The following is a 19777-nucleotide window of genomic DNA, read 5'->3' on the forward strand; positions in this document are numbered from 1 at the left end:
CAAAGGCTTTTTAGTCACTATTATAACAAAACATAAAACATTTCTCATCAAAAGTTCCACATCCCATAGTAATGAAATAATACCTCTATCATGAACTTCAGTGCTTCCTGTAATGTAGAAGAAACTATTTTGCCTCGAAATAATGTTGAGAAAAATATGTTAGAAGATCTCTTCACTAATGTTGAGAGCATCAAATCAACCATGTCCTTTTTTACCCATCATATCCCTGTTTGAATTCTCTTACAAATACCACCCTGTTCTTCCCTCAGGCATTTTAGGTTAGAGCTTTGAGCGCCCTTGGCTTCACAGTCATGTTTATTATTCTCAAACTACTAGATGCAAGGTGTTCTAGTTTTCACTGTAACTAGGGTTACCAGTGTATTGAGTTGGATGTAAACATGAAAATCTTTTATTTTTCTAATAAATCCCTACTGGGGATTTCAATAATTCCCTTATAACAGTATACTTTTTTAGGAAAATATCAAGTTTTTTTGGTAGATGTTTTTGAGAAATCTAGCACTCTATATGATAAGGGAAAAGTTGGATTTGTACTTTATGTATTCTATATAAAGATAATCCATAGGCTTGATTCTGGACCATTTATTCTGCCCCATTAGTTTTTCTTGTTGTCTGTTTTAGACCAGTTCTGCTGCTCTTATTGCTATGGCTTTCTAGTATGTCCCAATACCTGGTAGAATGCATCATGGCTATTTGGAAATTTTATTGTTCCATGTAAATATTAAAGTGTGAAGTTTCCTTAAAGAATTCTGCAGATTTTGTTGCTGTTATTGTTTTGTTATATTGAATTTAAACATGGCCTATTTATTCAGGTTTTCTTTTATGTTAGTTAAAAGTACTTGAACATTTCTTTCATGAATGCCTTGTCTATTTTTAATGAATAGACAAGGCATCTGGTCCCATCACTTCATGGCAAATAGATGGGGAAACAATGGAAACAATGAGAAACTTTATTTTGGGGGCTCCAAAATCACTGCAGATGGTGACTGCAGCCATGGAATTAAAAGACGTTTGCTCCTTGGAAGAAAAGCTATGACCAACCTAGTCAGCGTGTTAAAAAGCAGAGACATTACTTTGCCAACAAAGGTCCGTCTAGTCAAAGCTATGGATTTTCCAGTAGTCACGTATGGATGTGAGAATTGGACTATAAAGAAAGCTCAGTGCCAAAGAATTGATGCTTTTGAACTGTGGTGCTGGAAAAGACTCTTGAGAGTCCCTTGGACTGCAAGGAAATCTAACCAGTCCATCCTAAAGGAAATCAGTCCTGAATATTCATTGGAAGCACTGATGCTGAAGCTGAAACTTCAATATTTTGGCCACCTGATGCGAAGAACTGATTTATTTGAAAAGACCCTGTTGCTGGGAAAGATTGAAAGTGGAAGAGGTAGGGGACAATAGAGGATTAGATGGTTGGATGGCATCACCAACTCAATGGACATGAGTTAAAAAGTAAACTCCGGGAGTTAGTGATGGACAGGGACGCCTTGCGTGCTGTAGTCCTTGGGGTCACAAAGAATTGGACACAACTGAGCGACTGAACTGAATTGATTCTTCATTAAATTACCCTCACTTTATAGCTTTTGATATCTGTAACATGATAATATATTCACAAACTTGATGAATTATTTTATTAGTTCTATTAGTTTGTTTTCTTTTGTTTTAATGCTCATGCCATTAAGAAATAATGTCTTATACCTTCCCTTGCTATTGTCATAAACTTTTCTTATCATTCTTACCACATTAGTTAAGATGTTCAGTATTACTATGCTGAATAGTAACAGAGAAAATGCAAGTTTTTTTGTTCCATTTCTTAAATGGAATGTACTTAACTGTGGGTTTTTAGTAGATAATCTTTATTGCATCAAGGAAATTCTTTTACTCCTAGTTTTCTGGGAGTTTCATCATAAATATGTATTGATTTTTTATCAAATATAGTTTTTCTTCACTTACTGAAAGACTATGTGATTTTTTGCTTTTAGTTTGTTAAGGTTGTAAATTTCATTAGTATGTTTTCTGATATTGAACTATCTCAAATTGTTTTAATATACCACATTTAATCATGACATATTAATTTAAAATAAATTGATATTTTCAGTTGTCTGATTATTTATATATTTTTGCATATTTAAAATGGTCATAAATTAAACACATCTATACTTTTTCCCTCTCCTTGTTGAACCCAACATTACACTAGCTTCATAAAATGAATTGGACAGCTTTCTCCTTTCTTCTATTTTTCTGAAACAATTTGTATCAGAAAGGGATTATCTGTTCTTCAGTGCTTGGTAGCACTCAACTTCAAAAACCAGGTAGGACCAAAGTTTGGTCATTTTTGGAGGGGAGAGTTCTTGATTGCCATATCCAGTTCTTCAATGGTGATTCATCTGTTCAAGTGTTACAGTTCTTCTTGGGTTTATCTTGGTATCTTACATTTTTCCTGAAATGTATCCATTTAAGCTAGGTTTTCAAATGTCTTGGCATATAGTTGTTAACATTCTTTTATTTAACAGAAAGATCTATGTTATATCTATAGCTAGTTACTAGGGTTTTGTTTTTGTTTTTTACATTTTTAAAAGCAGAATTTCCATGATCTTTTCTGTTTTAGTAATCTATTCAAGGAATTATAATTTATCTTTGTTAACCATCTTTATAATTTATAAATAAATTATATGTAATTGATTTCTGGCCTTATCATTTTTTTTCTCCTTCATATCCCTCTGGCTTATTATATTGCCATTTTTCTTCAAATTAAATTATTTTGAATTTTTGAATTTAATTATTAATTTGCCATTAATTGCCACATTATTGTTAGATGCTTACTTCAGTTATTTTATATGTCTTATTTTTATTTATTTTTAATTTTATTTTAATTGGAGGCTAATTACTTTACAATATTGTAGTGGTTTTTGCCATACATTGACATGAATCAGCCATGGGTGTACATGTGTTCCCCATCCTGAACCCCCCTCCCTCTTTCTTATTGTTAAATAGATTTACTTAAAGCTCTTCTCAGTGCAACTTAACCTATGTCTCAAATTTTGACCTTTAGTGCTTTCTTTGTCATTCAGTTTGAAATATATTACAATATTATGGGTGAACAGCCTTTTATAGACATAACTGGTATCACTAGTATGGTCATTTCTGAGTCCCGTGGACAGAGGAGCCTGGTCTGCTGCTGTCCATAGGGTTGCCCAAAGTCGGAGACGAATGAAGCGACTTAGCATGCATGCATACATTGCAGAAGGAAATGGCAACCCACTCCAGTATTCTTGCCTGGAGAATCCCAGGGACAGAGGAGCCTGGTGAGCTGCCATCTATGGGGTCGCACAAAGTCGGACATGACTGAAGTGACGCAGCAGCAGCAGCAGCAGCAGCAGCAGCATGGCACTTAGTCTAGCTAAAACATTTGACAAAGTTGGATAGTCCCTCCTTGGAATTCTGTCTTCATTTCCAAAACATAATTTTCTTCCCATTTCATCTTACATTCTTAGATGCTCTTTCTAAGTCTCCTTTTGCTGCTCCCTCCTCATCTTCCTGACTTATGAATATTGGAAGTAACCCGGAGCTCGGTTCTTCTAATTCTTCTCTATTGTCTCTATTTCCAATACAATATCACTAAGTCCCTGTGACATGTGTATGGTAATTACTCCTGAATATTTAAAATTGGTGAACCATTTAAAATTTCTGAAACTTGACCACTTTTTGATATGTAAACATGATAATTTTAAATGTTTCAATGATTCAACCTAAAAGCTATATATAATTATATATATATATATTTTAAAACTGTATATAGTTATAGATATTTTACCTCGTGAAGATCTAATGAACTCCTTTCTCATCTCATATCAATTTATCAGCAAATTCTGTCAACTCTACTTGCAAAATATATTCTAAATGGCCTGTCTACTCCACTAGACTTTCCCCTTCCACCTTAGCCTTAAGCTGTTATGATAGTCTCATGACTGCTTTCCCTGCTACTCAACACAGCAGTCAGAGAGATCCTTCTAAAACATGAGCCAGGTACTTCCCTGGTGGTGCAGGGGATGAGAATGCTCCTGCTAATGCAGGAGACATGGGTTCAGTCCCTGGTCTGGGAAGACTTCACATGCTGTGGAGCAACTAAATGCTAGAGCCCACGTACTGCAACTACGGAAGCCCACATGCTGTAGGACCTGAGAGCTGCAACTACTGAATTCCATGAGCCCTAGAGCCTGTGCTCCACGGCTACTGAGCCCCAGTCCTGCAGCCACAGAAGCCTGTGTGCTTAGAGCCTGTGCTCTGCAACAAGAGAAGCCACCGCAATGAGAAGCCCATATACCACAACAAGGAGTAGCCCCCACTGTCTTCATCTAGAGAAAGCCTGTGCAAAGCAATGAAGACCCAGTGCAGCCAAAAATAAATAAGTAAATAATTTTTAAAAAGTGAATGCTGAGGAGAGAAAAATAAAATATGACTAGAACTTATCAATCTTCTGGTTAAACCCCCTAACTCTTTCAGAGAAAATTCCAAAATCTTTTCCACAGCCTATCAGTCATCCCATGTTCTGAACCTCTCTACCCTTTTGAGTTCATTTCTCTCTGTCTCCTCTCTTCTGCAGTCACAGGCTGTGTTCCTCAAACTTGCCCAACATCCTCCCACCTTGGGGATTTACCTTCCAGACTCCTTTGCATGGGACATGCCCCTTCCAAATACTTACGGCCCAATCCTTTACCCTTTAAGTTATCACAATGCCACCTCTTGAGAGAAGCCTTTCCCGACACCTCAGTATAAAAGAGCATCACTTATTGTCACTTGTTTTCTTGTCCTGCTCTCCTTATGGTACTTATCATAACCTGATAATATTATCTATTCATGTGTTTGTTTTCTGTCTCCTATGACTATAAATAAGCTCTACCCACCTCAGATTTTTGTCTGGTTGTGTTTTATCTTCAGTGTAAAAGAGTGCCTTGGATACAGTATATACTCAACATTTGTTGAATGAATGAATCCATGAATGAATAAATGATCTGGTTACAGTTATGAGAACTTCTGTTTTTTAATATTCAAGTTGTCACTACTTGTTCACTTGTGGTTCTCTCTGCAGGTTGAATTTTTTAATCATTTTGTACATTACTATCAGGTATCTTTGAATACGTCTTGTATTTTGACAACAAAATATTCCAGGTTTATTATGATTTTTCTCTGCTTAAACAAGAAATAATATTTTAGGTGTCTTTTCTAAAAATGACCTTTTTTTAAATAATTAAAGGCTAGTTTAAAAGACCAAAACATATATGATTTTGAGATTTTTGCCAAAATTTCTTTTATCTCTTTATTTATGGGTACCAGTGTCTTTATTTACCTACAGTGTATGAAACTTAGTATTAAACATTAATTTTCTAAATAGAATACTTTAAAATTTTTAAATTCAAATAAATATGTCATAATTTAATGAGAGTAAAAATAAGAAATGCCAGAGACTTTAAAAACTTCATCCAAAATATCTAAGAGGAAAATTTTGTGTAGATTTGTGTGTTCATAACAGCATCTGGGATCCACAGGAATAAGTTGAAAAAGAAAAAAGAAAATCAGGGCTTCCCTTGTGGTTCAGTGGTTAAGAATCTGCCTACCAATGTAGAGGACCCAGGTTCGATCCCTGGTCCATGAAGATCCCACACAATACAGAGCAACAAAGCCCAACAAAGCAACAACTAGTGAGGCCCTCACGCATAGAGTCCATGCTCAACAACAAGAGAAGCCACCTCAGAGAAGCCCATGCACTGCAACTAGAGAGTAACCCCACTTGCTGCAACTGTAGAAAGCCCCATTGAAGCAATGAAGACCCCCATGCAGCCAAAGTAAATAGATAGATAGATATTAATACATAAATAAAGAAAATGTACATTTGGATGATAGCACATTTAGTTATAATTTTTTATATTTTTATATAAGAATATACTTATAAATAAATACCTTATATACTATATAATCTTATATTTATAAATATTAAATTTAGGTATTTCACAAATCATATACAAGTACCTTATCAGTTTTGTCTTTTCTTCAGGTTTTTTTATACTTACATAAAACAAAATTTAATGTGAAACAATTATAGAAAAACTTAAAACATATATTCAGATTATTTTCATGAATCACCACCATTTTGTGTTGTGAATAATTACTACACAGATGAAACACAGCCACTTTTATTCTGGGTAACTTGATAGAGAGTAACCAATTAAATTACCAAATGTGGCACTTGCTTTTGCCAAAATTCAAACAGATGGTCAGATTCTGGGACATCTTAGTTAGATTGAATGGACCCAGAGCTAGCAATTCATTCTTAATAAACTCTTCAAGGGATTTCCAGGAATTTAACTGCTTCAGATTTACAATTTTATAGGGAACCAGTAATACTAAAGGTTACAAGTTTTCATGGCTCATTAGTGATTGCATGTAAGCAGGAGAAACCCAACCTGAGGCCAGGTTGCTGTCAGGTTCATGAAGGACTACTGGCGTTCTGGGACATATTGGGTTCACTTCAAATCTGCCTTGGAGAGGGCATTCAGAGACTGTCTCACTGAAGTTGACTCCTCCTCTCTTCTCTGGGCCTCCATTTTGTTCAGAAGCACAACTCTTTCACCGGGTCTTATCTGACTTTCTCTCTCATTCATCTTTGGGCTCCTGCAGGTGACAGTACGGAATTCAGCGAACATGCCCCTCTGTGTGGCCACATAGCTATTTCTGCACTCTACTGGGTTCCTTAGGCCAGAATTTGCTAATTAACTTTCATACTTTTGCCTTAATTCAGTGGATTTTCCCCAGTGCTACCAATGTTTGCTTAATGTCTTTCCCTCTCAATCACCTTTCATTAAAAAAAAAGAAAAGAACTACAGCATCAAACATAAAGCCCCTTTTTAGCATTTTCCCACCTTTCTATGAAAGGAAGATGGTGATGATGGTAGAGCATTTCAACAACTCTACACATCCGCATTTTTAGCTCAGAAACTGTGATATCAAGTAGATGAGTGTGTGTGTGTGTGTGTGTGTGTGTGTGTGTGTGTGTGCGCATGCATGTGAATCCTTATGGCTCCAACAAGCCTTGGATAATATCAGAGTGTGTGCCAGCCTCCTTCTCAGTCTTCAGTTTTCCTCATACTGAGCAGTCATCTTCCTCTAGACATATGTTATTCAGAACCTAATCCTAGTAAAGTCTGGTAATATCAACATCATGTAGGAACTTATTAGAAATGGAAGATCTCATGCCTCACCCCAGACCTACTAAATGCCCTTATTAACTCCTGAGTCTGTAATCATGATTTTCTAGACATAATGCTATTATTTTTTATAACCACAGCTACTCTGGAGATTGCCCAGAGATGTTCCTGATAGAGTTGTAATTACTCAAATGCTTCTCTCCTTTCAAACTTCTCTGCAAAACTTCAGGATTCCTTGAAAATGCTTTAGTATGCAGCTCAGGTATATCAGGTACCTAACAGGTGGGGCCCTACTCCTTCTTGAGACAACTTTTTATTCAGAGCATCTGTTGTAGGTTTAATTATGGGTCCCTCACACCTAGAAAAAAAATGATATGTTGAGTTCCTAACCCCTGGTACCTGTGAGTGTGACTTTATTTGGAGATAGGATCTGTGCAGATGTGATCGGGCTAAAATGAAGTCAAGCTGATTTAGAGTGGGCCTAATCTAATGACTGATCCTTATGAGAAGAGGGCAGTTTGGACATAGACACAGAGGAGACACACAGGGAGAATGCCATGTGAAAATGGAGGCAGAGATTGAAATGATGTGTCTACAAGCCAAGGATGCCAAAGTCTAATGGCAACCACCAGAAGCTAGGAGAAAAGCATATAACAGATTCACACTCACAGCTCCAAAAGGAGTGCCCTGCCAACCTGGATTTTGGAATTCTAGTCCCAGAACTTTGAAAGGACAAATTTCTGTCGTAAGCTGCTCAGTTTATGGTATTTTGTTGTGGCGGCACTAGGAAACTAATACCGTAAGTTTTCTTTGATCTGTTTTATATCCGCATGACATGCCACTTGAAGGAAGAATTGGCTCAGTTGTGAAATGCTTAGAAACCATGACTGTCTTCTACTAGTAGTGATGGTAGGTGAAGGGAAGCAGTGGGGCAAAAACTGTTCTCTTTTCTCGAAATAAAATTCTTTATTGGAGTAACAGTGTGTTCTAAGTCTATAGTCCATGACACTTCTAGTAACATGTTTTTTTCATTTGATAAATCTTAATTACAGTTCCCTCTTCTCCCTCCTGTGGCCCATTCTTTGTATAGCTTGAACAAACTACAATTTCAGTGATACTGTATTATACTATACTCAAAACTATTCATCTTCATAAAACCCTAGGTAATGGACCAAGGAAGTGTCTTTACTTTCCTTCCTTTCAAATGAGCTCTTTTGAATGTAGTACTCTGCCTAGGAATCTAAGAAGCTATTCTCAGACTACTCTGGGGCCACTCCTCAGTCCTAGGAGACCCAGCCATGTTTCTTACCACAAGGTCCATGATTTCTCTTAGAAATAAAAACAGTAGGTCTACTCCAGTTCCCTAAAGCATGCCTGGAATACTCTCAAATATTACTAGAAATGGTGAAAAAAGAAATGAGATGATATGCAAAATTTTGTTTTAGACAGTGAATGAAGAGAAGTTGTTTCATTTGAAAGGAAGAAATAGACAGCATTATTGTATAAGCTCATTAATGGTTGTGTATTATTTAAAATCCGAGAAGTCATAGTTTCCAGCTGCTACTGACTAAAAAGCAGTAGTCAAATAGATTGTTAAAGTTAATTAGGTCACTTAAAATTATTGCTTTTACTCTTTTCAATTAAGTGTATGTTTATCTTCTTAGTAATATTTCAACACAGCAATTATGTTTTAAATAAATAAGTGAAAGTCTGCAGACACTTATTCAAAAGAGATGCTCATAGCATTGTGTTGTATTTTTAAAATTTATAGCTGTGTTCAGTGGATTCCAGTGGCATTTAGTGAGTTTATTTCCTTTTTGGTTTTAATTAGGAAACCTACTGAAATTGTGGATAGCTATGCAAGCTAGGGGAATGGATATGCTTTATTTGATTATACTGGATGCTGGTGATTTTTTTCTGTAATAAAATTTCAGGGGTGTTATGGTGTTAGTTGCGGTTTTTTTCTTTTTCTTTTTTTTTAAGAATGGTAAAAATGAAACTCAATATTTATTTAAAGACATTTTGAATGTTGCACAAATATGTGCTTATTTAGAAAGTTGAATTTCTCTAGGAAATAACGTTCCAATTTCTATGTTTTGACTCCATATCAGTTTGAGATTAGGGGTTTGTGAAACTCTAACTAAACAATGTAAATATTTAGAAAAACATTATTTGTGGTGGTGAGCTGAGGCAAAACAGACAGCAAAGGCCTGAAATAAATGAACCATTTTCTAAGATTTGCCAGAAGAGCCCACTTAGAATTCTCTTTGGATTTTTCAGTTAAGTATGGGAATATATCTGGGTCACTCTGTCAGCTTATCTTTCACCTCCATGATTGGGAACCAAAGAAACCCCCAGCAGCATGGACACAGGCGTGAAACTGAGGGTCCTCAGTGGTTGGTGGCCATACTGATTCCAACAGAAACTGTTCCTGCACAGTTCTTTCTAATTGCATATATAATATATTATATATATGTATGTATAAGCTCTGCAACTTCTCAGTAGATGACAGATTACATCCCATGCATCCCATGTGTTGTCTCCTTTAACCTGAAACCCACAATGATTGCATTAAATGCAGTACCACATGGACCGTCTCTTCTTGAACTCATATTTCTATCCTGCTTAGACCTCCTCTTACCAGTGTTGACTGCCAACTTTTTCTGCTTACCCCCACTCTGTCCTCACTATTAGCCCTTACTCGTCCCACTTTTTAGGTCACAATTCCACTGTAAAAAAATGTTAGATATTGACCTTTCCCTTCTCTTCTTTCATTTCATTGACTAACCTAAATCTAGAACCATTAAATTCTGGAGCAATAAAGAATCTAACCTCACCCTCTTCTTTTATAGGTGAAGAGAGAAGAAAAATATATAATGATACGTTCAAGGTTACATAGCTATATAGGAACATTACCAGAAGCATTTGTATTACATATGCCTCTCACATTTGTTAGTATCACCATTATTATTTATGACACTTTATATCCTCAATTATTTTTTATTGAGGCATCATATAATAACAGCAGAAGTAAATATGATAGTGATATGATGACATTAATTGATTTATTGAACCTATTAAGCCTAACTTATGTGTTAATTGAATGGTTTGCCTTGGAAACGAACAGAGAACATTTTGTAGTTTTTGAGATTGCATCCAAGTACTGCATTTCGGACTCTCTTGTTGACCGTGATGGCCACTCCATTTCTTATGAGGGATTCCTGCCTGCAGTAGTAGATATAATGGTCATCTGAATTAAATTCACCCATTCCAGTCCATTTCAGTTCGCTGATTCCTAAAATGTCGACATTCACTCTTGCCATCTCTTGTTTGACCACTTCCAATTTGCCTTGATTCATGGACCTGACATTCCAGGTTCCTATGCAATATTGCTCTTTACAGCATCGGACCTTGCTTCTATCACCAGTCACATCCACAGCTGGGTATTGTTTTTGCTTTGGCTCCATCCCTTCATTCTTTCTGGAGTTATTTCTCCACTGATCTCCAGTAGCATATTGGGCACCTACTGACCTGGGGAGTTTCTCTTTTAGTATCCTATCATTTGCCTTTTCATACTGTTCATGGGGTTCTCAAGGCAAGAATACTGAAGTGGTTTGCCATTCCCTTCTCCAGTGGACCACATTCTGTCAAATCTCTCCACCATGACCCGCCCGTCTTGGGTTGCCCCACGGGCATGGCTTAGTTTCATTGAGTTAGACAAGGCTGTGGTCCTAGTGTGATTAGATTGACTAGTTTTCTGTGAGTATGCTTTCAGTGTGTCTGCCCTCTGATGCCCTCTTGCAACACCTACCGTCTTACTTGGGTTTCTTTTACCTTGGGCACAGGGTATCTCTTCACGTCTGCTCCAGCAAAGTGCAGCCATTGCTCCTTACCTTGGACGAGGGGTATCTCCTCACCATTGAATGGCAAACCATTCAATATCACAGTAATCCAAGTCTATGCCCCAACCAGTAACGCTGAAGAAGCTGAAGTTGAATGGTTCTATGAAGACCTACATGACCTTTTAGAACTAACACCCAAAAAAGATGTCCTTTTCATTATAGGGGACTGGAATGCAAAAGTAGGAAGTCAAGAAACACCTGGAGTAACAGGCAAATTTGGCCTTGGAATACGGAATGAAGCAGGGCAAAGACTAATAGAGTTTTGCCAAGAAAATGCACTGGTCATAACAAACACCCTCTTCCAACAACACAAGAGAAGACTCTATACATGGACATCACCAGATGGTCAACATCGAAATCAGATTGATTATATTCTTTGCAGCCAAAGATGGAGAAGCTCTATACAGTCAGCAAAAACAAGACCAGGAGCTGACTGTGGTTCAGACCATGAACTCCTTATTGCCAAATTCAGACTTAAATTGAAGAAAGTAGGGAAAACCACTAGACCATTCATGTATGACCTAAATCAAATCCCTTATGATTATACAGTGGAAGTAAGAAATACATTTAAGGGCCTAGATCTGATAGATAGAGGGCCTGATGAACTATGGAATGAGGTTCGTGACATTGTACAGGAGACAGGGATCAAGACCATTCCCATAGAAAAGAAATGCAAAAAAGCAAAATGGCTGTCTGGAGAGGCCTTACAAATAGCTGTGAAAAGAAGAGAAGTGAAAAGCAAAGGAGAAAAGGAAAGATATAAGCATCTGAATGCAGAGTTCCAAAGAATAGCAAGAAGAGATAAGAAAGCCTTCTTCAGCGATCAATGCAAAGAAATAGAGGAAAACAACAGAATGGGAAAGACTAGGGATCTCTTCAAGAAAATCAGAGATACCAAAGGAACATTTCATGCAAAGATGAGCTCAGTAAAGGACAGAAATGGTACAGACCTAACCGAAGCAGAAGATATTAAGAAGAGATGGCAAGAATACACAGAACAACTGTAAAAAAAAGATCTTCACGACCCAGATAATCACGATGGTGTGATCACTGACCTAGAGCCAGACATCCTGGAATGTGAAGTGAAGTGGGCCTTAGAAAGCATCACTACAAACAAAGCTAGTGGAGGTGATGGAATTCCAGTTGAGCTATTCCAAATCCTGAAAGATGATGCTGTGAAAGTGCTGCACTCAATATGCCAGCAAATTAGGAAAACTCAGCAGTGGCCACAGGACTGGAAAAAGTCAGTTTTCATTCCAATCCCAAAGAAAGGCAATACCAAAGAATGCTCAAATTACCGCACAATTGCACTCATCTCACACACTAGTAAAGTAATGCTCAAAATTCTCCAAGCCAGGCTTCAGCAATATGTGAACCGTGAACTTCCTGATGTTCAAGCTGGTTTTAGAAAAGGCAGAGGAACCAGAGATCAAATTGCCAACATCCGCTGGATCATAGAAAAAGCAAGAGTTCGAGAAAAACATCTATTTCTGCTTTATTGACTATGCCAAATCCTTTGACTGTGTGGATCACAATCAACTGTGGAAAATTCTTCAAGAGATGGGAATACCAGACCACCTGATTTGCCTCTTGAGAAATTTATATGCAGGTCAGGAAGCAACAGTTAGAACTGGACATGGAACAACAGACTGGTTCCAAATAGGAAAAGGAGTACATCAAGGCTGTATATTGTCACCCTGTTTATTTAACTTATATGCAGAGTACATCATGAGAAACGCTGGACTGGAAGAAACACAAGCTGGAATCAAGATTGCTGGGAGAAATATCAATAACCTCAGATATGCAGATGACACCACCCTTATGGCAGAAAGTGAAGAGGAACTCAAAAGCCTCTTGATGAAAGTGAAAGTGGAGAGTGAAAAAGTTGGCTTAAAGCTCAACATTCAGAAAACGAAGATCATGGCATCCAGTCCCACCACTTCATGGGAAATAGATGGGGAAACAGTGGAAACAGTGTCAGACTTTATTTTTCTGGGCTCCAAAATGACTGCAGATGGTGACTGCAGCCATGAAATTAAAAGACGCTTACTCCTTGGAAGGAAAGTTATGACCAACCTAGATAGCATATTCAAAAGCAGAGACATTACTTTGCCAACAAAGGTCTGTCTGGTCAAGGCTATGGTTTTTCCTGGGGTCATGTATGGATGTGAGAGTTGGACTGTGAAGAAAGCTGAGTGCTTAAGAATTGATGCTTTTGAACTTTGGTGTTGGAGAAGACTCCAAGATCTGCTCTGCTCTGAGGTGTTAGTTGTTATGCATACTGGGAATTAAGATGTAAATAGAATAGAAAAAGTCCAAGCCTTCATGAACTTTACATTCCTGTGGTGGAAAATAGATTCTAAACTTATGTATAAGTGAAATATATAGTGGCTTGTGATGGTGCTGAAAATTCAATCAGGAAAGGAGGACAGAAAATGTAGGGAGCTGTAGGTTCTGTGTGTGTCAGGGTGGAGGAGCAGGCAGAGATCAGAACTGGAGTGGTGAAACCAAGGATTTGGTGATGAGGAAACTAAATATACTGGAACTGAATCAATGAAGCTTATTCTCTTTTTAAAAATTTTTAAGTATAATTTACTCTATTACAATAGAGCTCACAGGAAGTCATGAATTAGAACTTATGAATATAGAGCAGAATGCACATTTGGCAATCAGTATAAAATATATGCCCTTTTGATTTAATTTTTGCTAATGAAGGTGGATTACCAAATATAATCTTTCCAAATTTATTTTCTTCCTCCTTATATAACAGTGTAAAATTGTGACAAAGAGTAATATAAGGAAGGATAGTTGACCCCGACTGCCATCCTCATTACCTTTATTTTTCTTACAGAATCTCATTTATCATAAAGGTGTGGTTCACACACTGGCATGACAATCATTAGTTAAGTTAATTTAAATCTAGAGTTTGCATTTCATTTTTAAGAAGTGAGTTTCTTACTAGGAGGCAAAAAATGTTTTATCAAGGCTGTGTGTAAGAGAAAAAGCAATATGCAGAAGGGATCTATAGCTGCCAGGGTATCAGCTCACATATCCATGTACTGGACATTCATAGGAGAAGGCAACAGCCTGGAAACTCCTTTACCGTGGAAAACTGCAGAGGGAATTGGTGCTCATGACTCAGAAGACAGAGAAATAAGTAGTGACCAGTTTTATCTCCTTTTCCTAATCCATTGAGTGGTACACTGTTTCAAAACTGGGGTAAAAATCTTTCAGTTAGGTGGGGATGATAAAATAAGGGATATAATGACAATTATTTTTTCTTAACTTGTGTTTGTTCATATATACCATAGTTGGGGAGGAAAAGATATGTAAAATTTCCCTAGTGTTCTATTTACTTCTCTTACAATTTCTCTTTCCTTTCCCAATTTCCTTCCTTTCCCTGCTCTTGATGTTGGAGTTGCTTAGGTTTCTTTCTTTTGTTCACTGCTCTGCTCCCTCTAGTTCCTTTCCTTGGATTAGCTTGCCCATTAACAGGGCTTTAGTTGTCACCTAAATGGTGATTACATCCCAATCTCTCTCTCCACACTTCATTTCATTTCTCTTATCACTCAGTTCAGTTCAGTCACTCAGTCGTGTCTGACTCTTTGCGACCCCATGAATCGCAGCACACCAGGCCTCCTTGTCCATCACCAACTCCAGGAGTTCACTAGACTAGTAGTATTTCATTTGTACATGATATGGGCACCCCAAATACTTTACTTACAGAAATAAACCACTGTTTGCTTTACAAATTTGCTCGTCCTTTTTAGTCTCCATTTCATTATTTGTCCCATCTCCCAAGCCAGATACTCAGGTTATCTTTGACTAATCACTTTTTATCATTAATCAAGCCCCTTAATGGATCACAGCCTTTCATGACAAAGGGATTTGTGTACATCAGTGAAGCTATGAACCATGCCAGGCAGGGCCACCCAGATGGATGGGTCATAGTGGAGAGTTCTGACAAAATGTGGTCTACTGGAGGAGGGAATGGCCAACCACTCCAGTATTCTTGCTGCGAGAACCCCATGAGACTACAAAAAGCAAAAAGGTTTGACACAAGAAGATGAGCCCCACAGATCAGAAGACATCCTCTGGTCTTCTTCTGGGGAAGAGCAGAGGGCAATTATTAATAGCTCCAGAAAGAATGAAATGGCTGGGCCAAAGTGGAAAGGATGCTAGTTTTGGATGTGTCTGGTGGTGAAAGTAAAATCTGATGCTGTAAAGAACAATATTGCATAAGACCTGGACTGTTAGGCCATGAATCAATGTATGTGGACATGGTCAAGCAGGAGATGGCAAGAGTGAATATCAACATGTTAGGAATCAATGAACTAAAAATGGACAGGAACGGGTGAATTTAATTCAGATGACCATTATATCTGCTACTGTGGGCAAGAATACCTTAGAAGAAATGGAGTAGTCTTTATAGTCAACAAAGAGTCCAAAATGAGGTGTATGTTAGTCACTCAGCTGTGTCTGAATTTTTGTGACTCCATAGACTATAGGCTGCCAGACTCATCTGTCCGTGGAATTCTCCAGGCAAGAATACTAGAGTGGGTAACCATTCCTTTCTCCAGGGGATCTTTCTGACCCAGGGATCAAACCTGAGTCTCCTGCATTACAGGTAGTTTCTTTACTATCTGAGCTACCAGAAAGACCTCCTGAAATGCAGTACTTGGGTGCAATCTCCAAAATAACCGGACAATCTCAGTTCATTTCCAAGGCAAACCATTCAATATCACAGTAATCCAAGTTTATGCCCAACACATAATGCCAAAGAAGTTGAAGTTGACTGTTTCTATAAAGACCTACAACACCTTCTAGGACTAACACCAAAAATGATGTCTTTTTTCATCAGAGGGGATTGGAATGTAAAAGTAGGAAGTCAAGAGATACCTGGAATAACAGGTAAGTTTGGCCTTGGAGTAAAAAAATGAAGCAGGGTGAAGAGTAACAGAGTTTTGTCAAGAGAACACACTGCTATGTCAAGAGTGATAGCAAATACTCTCCTCCAACAACACAAGAGATGACTTTACACATGGGTATCACCAGATGGTCAACACTGAAATCAGATTGATCATATTCTTTGCAGCCGAAGATGGAGAAGCTTTATACAATCAGCAAAAATAAGACCTGGAGCTGACTGTGTTTCAGATCAAGAACTTCTGATTGCAAAATTCAGGCTTAAATTGAAGAAAGTAGGGAAAATCAGTAGGCCGTTCAGGTATGACCTAAATAAATGTTCATATGATTTTACATTGGAGGTGACAAATAGATTCAAGGGATAGGATCTGGTAGACAGAGTGCCTCACAAATTATGAATGGAGATTTGTAACATTGTACAGGAGGCAGCAAACAAAACCATCCCAAAGAAAAGGAAATGGAAGAAGGCAAAGTGATTGTCTGAGGAGGCTTTACAAATAGCTGAGAAAAAAAGAGGAGCAAAAGGCAAGGGAGAAAAGGAAAGATATACCAAACTGAATGCAGAATTCCAGAGAATAGCAAGGAGAGGTAAGAAAGCCTTCTTATGTGAACAGAGCAAAGAAATAAAGGAAAACAATAGAATGGGAAAGACTAGAAATATCTTCAAGAAAATTAGAGATATCAAATTAGAGATGTGCATGGATGGGCACAATAAAGGACAGATTTGATAAGAACCTAACAAAAGCAGAAGACATTAAGATGACATGGCAAGAATACACAGAAGAACTATACAAAAAAGTCATAATGACCCAGATAACCATGAAGGTGTGGTCACTCTTCAGGATGTCATCCAGAGCCAGACATCCTGAAGTGTGAAGTTGGGGCCTTAGGAAGCATTAGTATGAACAAAACTAGTGGAGGAGATGGAATTCCAGGTGAGCTATTTAAAAATCCTGAAAGATGATGCTCTTAAAGTGTTCCACTTGATATATCAATACATTTGGAAAACTCAGCAGTGGCCACAGGACTGGAAAAGGTCAGTTTTCATTCCAATCCCAAAGATAGGCAATGCCAAAAATTGTTCAAACTACTGCATAGTTGTGCTCATTTCACATGCTAGCAAGGTTATGTTCAAATTTCTTCAAGCTATACTTCAGCAGTATGTGCACCAAGAACTTCCAAATGCAAAAGCTGGATGTAGAAAAGGTAGAGGAACTAGAGATCAGATTGCCACCATTCGTTGGATCATAGAGAAAGCAGAGAAATCCCAGAAAAACATCTACTTCTGCTTCGTTGACTATGCTACAACTTTTGACTGTGTGGATCACAAAAAACTGTGGAAAATTCTTCGAGATGGGAATACCATACCACTGTACCTGTATCCTGAGAAACCTGTATGTAGTTCAAGAAGCAACAGTTAGAACTGGACCATGGAATGATAAGCTGCTTCCAAATTCAGAAAGGAGTACGACAAAGCTGTATATTGTCACCTTGCTTATTTAACTTATATGCAGAGTACATCATGTGAAATGCCAGCCTAGATGAATCAGAAGCTGAACTCAAGGTTGCCAGGAAAAATACCAATGACTTCAGATATGCAGATGGTACCACTGTAAATTGAAGAGGAACTAAAGAGCCTCTTGATGAGGGTGAAAGAGGAGATTTAAAAAGCTGGTTCCTTCAAAAAACTGAGATCATGGCTCTGGTTCCATCATTTCATGTCAAACAGAAGGGGGAAAAGTAAAAGGAGTGACAATTTTTCTTTTCTTGGGCTTCACGATCACTGTGAACAATGACTGTAGCCATTTAATTAAAAGATGCCTGCTCGTTGGAAGAAAAGCTATGACAAACATAGAAGTGAAGTGAAAGTGAATGTCACTCAGTCATGTCCGACTCTTTGCAATGCCATGGGCTGTCTGTGGTTGCCAGGCTCCTCTGTCTGTGGAATTCTCCAGGCAAAAATACTGGTAGAGGTAGCTGTTTCCTTCTTCAGGGAATCTTCCCAACCCAGGGATCAAACCCAGGTCTCCCTCATTGCAGGTGGATTCTTTATCATCTGACCCATCTGGGAAGGCCACCTAGACAGCATATGGTCCCTGTATTCAAAGCTGTGGTTTTTCCAGTAGTCATGTATTGATATGAGAGTTGGACCATAAAGAAGGCTGAGCCAGGAAGAATTGATTTGAATTGTGGTGCTGGAGAAAACTCTTGAGAGTCCCTTGGACAGTAAGGAGATCAAACATAAAGAAAATAAACCCTGGATATTCATTGGAAGGATTGATGCTGAAGCTGAAGCTCCAATTGGCCACCTGATGCAAAGAGCTAACTCATTGAAAAGACCCTGATGCTAGGAAAGATTGAGGGCAAAAGGAGAAGGGGTTGGCAGAGGATAAGATCATTAGATAAAATCACCCACTCAAACGACATGAATTTGAGCAAAATCAGAGAGATAGTGAGGGACAAGGAAGTCTGGTATGCTGCAGTCCATGGAGTCCCAAAGAGTCGGACATGGCTTAGCAACTGAATAACAACAAAGCTCTGAGCTTGCCAGTTTTGTGTCCCAATAACATTTAGGGTTTCTTTGCCGCTATTACTATAGCTCTCATCTCAATTCAGTCGCTCAGTCATGTCCGACTCTTTGCCACCCCATGAATCACAGCACGCCAGGCCTCCCTGTCCATCACCAACTCTGGGAGTTCACTCAGACTCACGTCCATCAAGTCAGTGATGCCATCCAGCCATCTCATCCTCTGTTGTCCCCTTCTCCTCCTGTCTCCAATCCCTCCCAGCATCAGAGTCTTTTCCAATGAGTCAACTCTTAGCATCAGGTGCCCAAAACTGGAGTTTCAGCTTTAGCATCATTCCTTCCAAAGAAATCTCAGTGCTGATCTTCAGAATGGACTGGTTGGATCTCCTTGCAGTCCAAGGGACTCTCAAGAGTCTTCTCCAACACCACAGTTCAAAAGCATCAATTCTTCGGCACTCAGCTTTCTTCACAGTCCAACTCTCACATCCATACATGACCACTGGAAAAACCATAGCCTTGACTAGACGGACCTTTGTTGGCAAAGTAATGTCTCTGCTTTTCAATATGCTATCTAGGTTGGTCATAACTTTCCTTCCAAGGAGTAAGCGTCTTTTAATTTCATGGCTGCAGTCACCATCTGCAGTGATTTTGGAGCCCAGAAAAATAAAGTCTGACATTGTTTCCACTGTTTCCCCATCTATTTCCCATGAAGTGGTGGGACCGGATGCCATGATCTTCGTTTTCTGAATGTTGAGCTTTAAGCCAACTTTTTCACTCTCCACTTTCACTTTCATCAAGAGGCTTTTGAGTTCCTCTTCATTTTCTGCCATAAGGGTGGTGTCATCTGCATATCTGAGGTTATTGATATTTCTCCAGGCAATCTTGATTCCAGCTTGTGTTTCTTCCAGTCCAGCATTTCTCATGATGTACTCTGCATATCAGTTAAATAAGCAGGGTGACAATATACAGCCTTGACGAACTCCTTTTCCTATTTGGAACCAGTCTGTTGTTCCATGTCCAGTTCTAACTGTTGCTTCCTGACCCGCATACAAATTTCTCAAGAGGCAGGTCAGGTGGTCTGGTATTCCCATCTCTTGAAGAATTTTCCACAGTTTATTGTGATCCACACAGTCAAAGGCTTTGGCATAGTCAATAAAACAGAAATAGATGTTTTTCTGGAATTCTCTTGCTTTTTCCATGATCCA

This window comes from Bos grunniens, chromosome 14 (genome assembly GCF_055505025.1).
Source record: "Bos grunniens cultivar Pamir isolate PY7600 chromosome 14, Bosgru_T2T1.0, whole genome shotgun sequence".
NCBI classification, from domain to species: domain Eukaryota; kingdom Metazoa; phylum Chordata; class Mammalia; order Artiodactyla; family Bovidae; genus Bos; species Bos grunniens.